At 62.2% G+C, this 6368-nt stretch overlaps 1 non-coding gene across 1 annotated transcript; it reads left to right on the top strand.

Annotated features, from left to right (window-relative positions):
- The first annotated feature begins 2817 nt into the window (after positions 1 to 2817).
- Positions 2818 to 2936, top strand: LOC131866823 (5S ribosomal RNA). Its single transcript, XR_009365422.1, has one exon. It is a non-coding gene; the product is annotated as a 5S ribosomal RNA (ribosomal RNA).
- The last annotated feature ends 3432 nt before the right edge of the window (positions 2937 to 6368 follow it).

Below are 6368 nucleotides of genomic sequence, written 5' to 3'. Positions count from 1 at the left end.
CATCCACCCCAACTTTTGACTTCTTAAACAAGACAGGGTCTTTGAAGTTGGTGCAGTGCACACAACCAGGGGAGTCGACCCATCAAACGCAACACCTCCCCTATATAAAGCTATTTGTCCGATTCTCATACGTGTAGTCTGCAGCAGCGATTAGGACATCGACCCCAACTTCCGAATTCGTTTGCATTGACCGCACCAAAGGTGCACGCCTTGGTGTGCACCCTGGAGTGCACTTTGGTGCTCACCTCGGTGCACACTTTGGTGTGCACCTCGGTGTGCACCAAAGGTGCGCACCTTGGAGCGCACCAAAGGTGTACACTTTGGAGCGCACCACATAGGGTCTTTGAGAGGTTGGCGCAGTGCGCACACCAAGGTGGGTGTTGAGGTGCGTGCCGAGGTGGGTGGGTGCTAGGGTGCGCTCCATGGTGGGTGCCAGGGTGGGTGCGTGCTAGGGTGGATTCCAAAGAGGGTCATAGGGTGGGTGCCAAGGTGGGTTGGTGATATAGTGGGTTCAAAGGTGGGTACTAGGGTGGGTTCCAAGGTGGGTCACAAGTTGGGTGCCAGGATGCGTGGGTGTTAGGTTGGGTGCCAAGGTGGGCTCCTGCGTGGGTGGGTGCTAGGGTGGGTTTCAAGGTGGACGCGAGGGCGGGTGCCAAGGTGGGTAACAAGTTGGGTGTTAGGATGGGTGAGTGCTAGAGTGGGTGCCAAGGTGGGTGGGTGCTAAGGTGGATGCCAAGGTGGTTCACAGGGTGGGTGGGTTCTAGGGTGAGTTCCAAGGTGGGTCACAGGTTCAGTGCTAGGGTGGGTGTCAAGGCGGGTGTCGAGGTGCCTGGGTGCTAGGGTGTGGATGCCAATGTGGGTCATAGGGTGGGTACTAGGGTGGGCTGCAATGTGGGTGCCAAGGTGGGTAACATGCTCGGTGGGTTCTAAATTGGGTGCCAGGGTGGGTGTGCACCCACCTTGCCCGAGGTGGGTGCCAAGGTGCCAGTGTGGGTGGGTGCTAAGGTGGATGCCAAGGTGGGTGAGAAGGTGGGTGATAGGTTGAGTGGTAGGATGGGTGGGTGCCAAGATGGGTCACAGGGTGGGTGCAAGGGTGGGTAGGTGCTAGGGTTGGTGTCAGGGTGGGTGGGTGCTAGGTTGGGTTCCAAGGTGGGTGCGAGGGTGAGTGTCAAGGTGGGTCACAGGTTAGGTGCTAGGATGGGTGAGTGCTAGGGTGCAAAGGTGCCAGGGTGGGTGCTAGGATGGGTCGATGCTAGGGTGAGTGGCAAGGTGGGTCCACAAGTGTCAAGGTGGGTGCCGAGGTGGGTGCCAAGTCGGCGACTGCTATGGTGGATGCCAAGGTGGGTCACGGGGTGGGTGCCAAGTTGCTAGGTTGGGTTCCAAGGTGGGTGCCAACGTGGGTGCTAGGGTGCGTGGGTTAAAGGGTGTGTCACAACGTGGGTGCCAGGATGGGTGCGCACCCACACTGGCCAAGACGGGTGCGGGTGCAAGGTTGGGTTCCAAGCCCGGTCACAGGCTGGGTGCTAGGATGGGTGGGTGCCAAGGTGGGCACCAGGGTGGGTGCACCCACCCTGGCCAAGGTGGGTCACGGGGTGGGTCCTAGGGTGGGTAACGGGGTGGGTACTAAGGTGCGTGCCAAGGTGGGTCATAGGGTGGGTGCCAAGGTGGGCACCAGGGTGGGTGTGCACCAACCCTAGCCAGGGTAGGTCACGGGGTGGTTGTCGGGGTGGGCGTCAAGGAGCCAAGGTGGGTGGCAAGTAGCCAAGTTGCGTGCCAAGGTGGGTGTCGGGGTGGGTGCCAAGGATCCAAGGTGGGTGCCAAGGAACCAAGGTGGGTGTCTGGGTGGGTGCCGAGGTGGGAGCCAGGGTGGGTCCCAAGGTGAGTGCAAAGGTGGGTGCCAGGGTCAAGGTGAGTGCCAATGTGGGTTCCAAGGTGCCAGGGTCAGGGTGAGTGCCAATGTGGGTTCAAAGGTGCTAAGTTGGGTGCGAGGTTGGGTGCGAGGGTGGGTGGGTGCCAAGGTGTGCTAGGTGGAAGCCCGGGTGGGTCGGCATCCCATGGGTGTCGAGTTGGGTGCCTGATGGGTGCTTCTTGTCAAGTTTTAGTCGTCGGGACTCATTTCGAGCCTTAGAGGTCGTTTCTTGTCCGGTTGCCCTGTCTTCGACCTGGGAACCCAATTTTGGTCCTCGGGTCCCATTTTTTTTTGTCTCGCATCCCACTTTTGGCCTGTGGCCTTTTCGGGGTCGATTCTCGTTTTGGGCATCAGAGCATGTTTCTTCTCCTAAAACCCAATATTTGTTTATTAAGTCTCGGAACACATTTTTGTTCTCGTGGACCCATCATGGGTCTTGGAACGCATTTGTGGTCCTTGGGTCCCATTTTGCATCCCGAAACTTGTGTTTTGGTGCTTGATCCCTATTTTGGGTGCCCACCTTGCACCAAGTGCGCACCCGGGGCAAACCGAGCGCCTTGGTGCACCGGGGCAAGATCGAGCGTGCACCCGAGGCGCCCCGAACATGCACCAAGGTGCACTCGGCCCACATGTGAGCGCAGGTCGTTGCGCCCGAGGTGGTGTGTGGGCACCGCGTTGCAGACGGGACACTGCACGCACACGACGCCCCCTACAGGTGCACGCACGTAGGCCGGGCCGGGTGCACACCCGACGCCCTAGCAAGGTGCGCGCACCCGGGCAGGGCTCACACTTGGCGAACGGGGCGCACTTCGCGAGGGAGGGTGTGCACCTCGACGGGGGTGGGTGGCCGGGGTGGATTCGCACGTGGGTCGCGGTTTGCTAAGTACACACTGCGACAAGCTCATAACGGGTGCGATCATACCAGCGTTAGTGCACCGGATCCCATCAGAACTCCGCAGTTAAGCGCGCTTGGGCCGGAGTAGTACTGGGATGGGTGACCTCCCGGGAAGTCCCGGTGTTGCACCCTTTTTTAGTTTTTCGCCGGGCATCGCAATGCTATTTGAATAAACCTTTTGCCCGTTTGCGTTCTCGTCGGGGCCGGGCCGGGCCGGGGTGCGCTGCCCGCACTACCGCGCGCGCGGGGGCGACACCGAGCGCGCACCCGAGGCGCCCCGAGCACACAGGCCACGGTGCAACCCGGGCGTTGTGCGCGCACCCCGGTGCGCCCGAGGTGCTGCGCGCGCACCCAGGTGAAATCGGTGTGCACCTCGGCCAGTGCGCGCTCGGTCGAGTCGCGCACGTTGGCCAAGGTGCACGGTGATGTTTCTTACTCTAAGGTTCCGCACCAGACGCCCGGGACAGGTGAGCGAAGCTGGGCGGGGCCGGGTGCGCGGCCGGGGCAGGTGCACGCAGCTGGAGAGAGCTTTGGAGCACACTTCGGAGCGCACCAATGATGCGCTCCATTCAAAAGTTTCCTGAAAAGGCAAAAAAAGTTGAGATTATAGAATTTCCCACTTGAGAGATTGTAAAAAAAAAAAATTTAAAATGAAGGAAACGCGGGTGCCAAGGTGTGCGCAGCCCAGCCAAGGTGTGCGCACCAAGGCGCCCACCCTGGCGAAGGTGCACGCAAGGTGCGCACCCGAGGCAAACCGGACAATTAACCCAACTTTCGACTTCGCGCGCACCTTGGAGCGCACTTCGGAGCGCTCCTTGGTGCGCACCAATCTTGGGCACCTCGGAGTGCACCATGGCGCCCACCAAGGTGCGCACCCGGGGCAAACCGAGCTCCGACTTCGTGCGCACCTTGGAGCGCACGAAAGGTGCGCACCATGGCGCCCACCAAGGTGCGCAGCCCAGCCAAGGCGTGCGCATCAAGGTGCGCACCCTGGCGAAGGTGCGCACCCGGGGCAAACCGAGCTCCGACTTCGTGCGCACCTTGGAGCGCACAAAAGGTGCGCAACCCAGCCAAGGTGTGCGCACCCCGGTCAAACCGAGCTCCGAATCGTGCGCACCAGAGGTGCACGCCATCGTGCGCACCTTGGAGCACACTTCGGAGCCCTCCTTGGTGCGCGCCGATGTTGCGCACCTCGGAGCGCACCCGGGGAAAACAATGCAATTAACCCGACTTTCGACTTCGTGGGCACCTCGGAGCGCTCTCGGGTTCGCACCTCGGAGCACACCGAGGTGCGCACCTTTGATGCGCTGCCTTCACCAATTTCCAGAAAAGGCAAGAAAACATTGAGAAGGTGTGCGCACCGAGGTGCCCACCCTGGCGAAGGTGCACGCGAGGTGCGCACCCGGGGCAAACCGGGCTCCGACTTCGTGCACGCCGCACCTTGGAGCACACTTCGGAGCGCTCCTTGGTGCGCACCAGGGCGCGCAACCCAGCCGAGGTGCCCACCCCGGCGAAGGTGCACGCGAGGTGCGCACCCGGGGCAAACCGGGCTCCGACTTCGTGCACGCCATGGTGCCCACCGCGGCGAAGGTGCACGCGAGGTGCGCACCCGGGGCAAACCGGGCTCCGACTTCGTGCACGCCGCACCTTGGAGCACACTTCGGAGCGCTCCTTGGTGCGCACCATGGTGCCCACCAGGGCGCGCAACCCCGCCGAAGGTGCACGCGAGGTGCGCACCCGGGGCAAACCGGGCTCCGACTTCGTGCACGCCGCACCTTGGAGCACACTTCGGAGCGCTCCTTGGTGCGCACCATGGTGCCCACCAGGGCGCGCAACCCCGCCGAAGGTGCACGCGAGGTGCGCACCCGGGGCAAACCGGGCTCCGACTTCGTGCACGCCGCACCTTGGAGCACACTTCGGAGCGCTCCTTGGTGCGCACCAGGGCGCGCAACCCAGCCGAGGTGCCCACCCCGGCGAAGGTGCGTACCCGGGGCAAACCGGGCTCCGACTTCGTGCACGCCGCACCTTGGAGCACACTTCGGAGCGCTCCTTGGTGCGCACCATGGTGCCCACCAGGCCGCGCAACCCAGCCAAGGTGTGCGCACCAAGGTGCACGCGAGGTGCGCACCCGGGGCAAACCGGGGTCCGACTTCGTGCACGCCGCACCTTGGAGCACACATCGGGGCGCTCCCGGGTTCGCACCGGCGTTGCGCACCGTGGTGGGCACCTCGGAGCACACCAAGGTGGGCAGCGAGGTGCGCACCTTTGATGCGATGCCTTCACTAATTTCCATAAAAGGCAAAAAAAAAACGAGATTTTAAAATTTCCGTTTTGAAAGATAGTGAGAAAAAGGGAATGCTGGTGCCATCTTGAGCCCGCCCTGGTGCGCAGCCCAGCCAAGGTGTGCGCACCAAGGTGCCCACCCTGGCGAAGGTGCGCGCCCGGGCAATTAACCCAACTTCCAACTTCGCGCGCGCCAGGGTGGGAGCGCACCCAACAACCGGGCCTGGGAAGAGCCAATGCGAGAAACCCCACCAAACGCTCTGACAAAAAAAGAGGGGGCGCTCCAGTAACCCCGCTTCGGAGCGCACCCTGGGCAAACCCAGCCAAGGTGCCCACCCCGGCCAAGGTGCAGGCGAGGTGCGCACCCGGGGCAAACCGGGCTCCGACAACGTGCACGCCGCACCTTGGAGCACACTTCGTAGCGCTCCCGGGTGCGCACCTCAGAGCACACCAAGGTGGGCAGCGAGGTGCGCACCTTTGATGCGCTGCCTTCACTAATTTCCAGAAAAGGCAAAAAAAAAAGGAGATTTTAAAATTTCCGTTTTGAAAGATAGTGAAAAAAACGGAACGCGCGTGCCATCTTGAGCCCGCCCTGGTGCGCAGCCCAGGTAAGGTGCCCACCCTGGCAAAGGTGCGCACCCGGGCAATTAACCCTACTTCCGACTTCGTGCGCGCCAGGGTGGCAACCGGGCCTCGGAAGAGCCAATGCGAGAAACCCCACCAAACGCTCCGACAAAAAAAGAGGCGGCGCTCCAATAACCCCGCTTCGGAGCGCAGCCGGGGCAAACCCAGCCAAGGTGCCCACCCCGACGAAGGTGCACGCGAGGTGCGCACCCGGGGCAAACCGGGCTCCGACAACGTGCACGCAGCACCTTGGAGCACACTTCGAAGCACTCCCGGGTGCCCACCGGCGTTGCGCACCGTGGTGGGCAGCGAGGTGCGCACCTTTGATGCGCTGCCTTCACTAATTTCCAGAAAAAGGCAAAAAAAAATGAGATTTTAAAATTTCCGTTTTGAAAGATAGTGAAAAAAAAGGAACGCGGGTGCCATCTTGAGCCCGCCCTGGTGCGCAGCCCAGGCAAGGCATGCGCACCAAGGTGCCCACCCGAGGTGCACACCCGGGGCAAACCGGGCTCCGACTTCGTGCAGGCCGCACCTTGGAGCACACTTCGGAGCGCTCCTTGGTGCGCACCATGGTGCCCACCAGGGCGCGCAACCCAGCCAAGGTCTGCACACCAAGGTGCCCACCCCGGCGAAGGTGCACGCGAGGTGCGCACCCGG

This window comes from Cryptomeria japonica, unplaced genomic scaffold, assembly GCF_030272615.1.
Source record: "Cryptomeria japonica unplaced genomic scaffold, Sugi_1.0 HiC_scaffold_155, whole genome shotgun sequence".
In the NCBI taxonomy this organism is placed as follows: domain Eukaryota; kingdom Viridiplantae; phylum Streptophyta; class Pinopsida; order Cupressales; family Cupressaceae; genus Cryptomeria; species Cryptomeria japonica.
The sequence above is the reverse complement of the archived record's forward strand: the minus strand, read 5'-3'. Positions and strand labels throughout refer to the sequence as shown.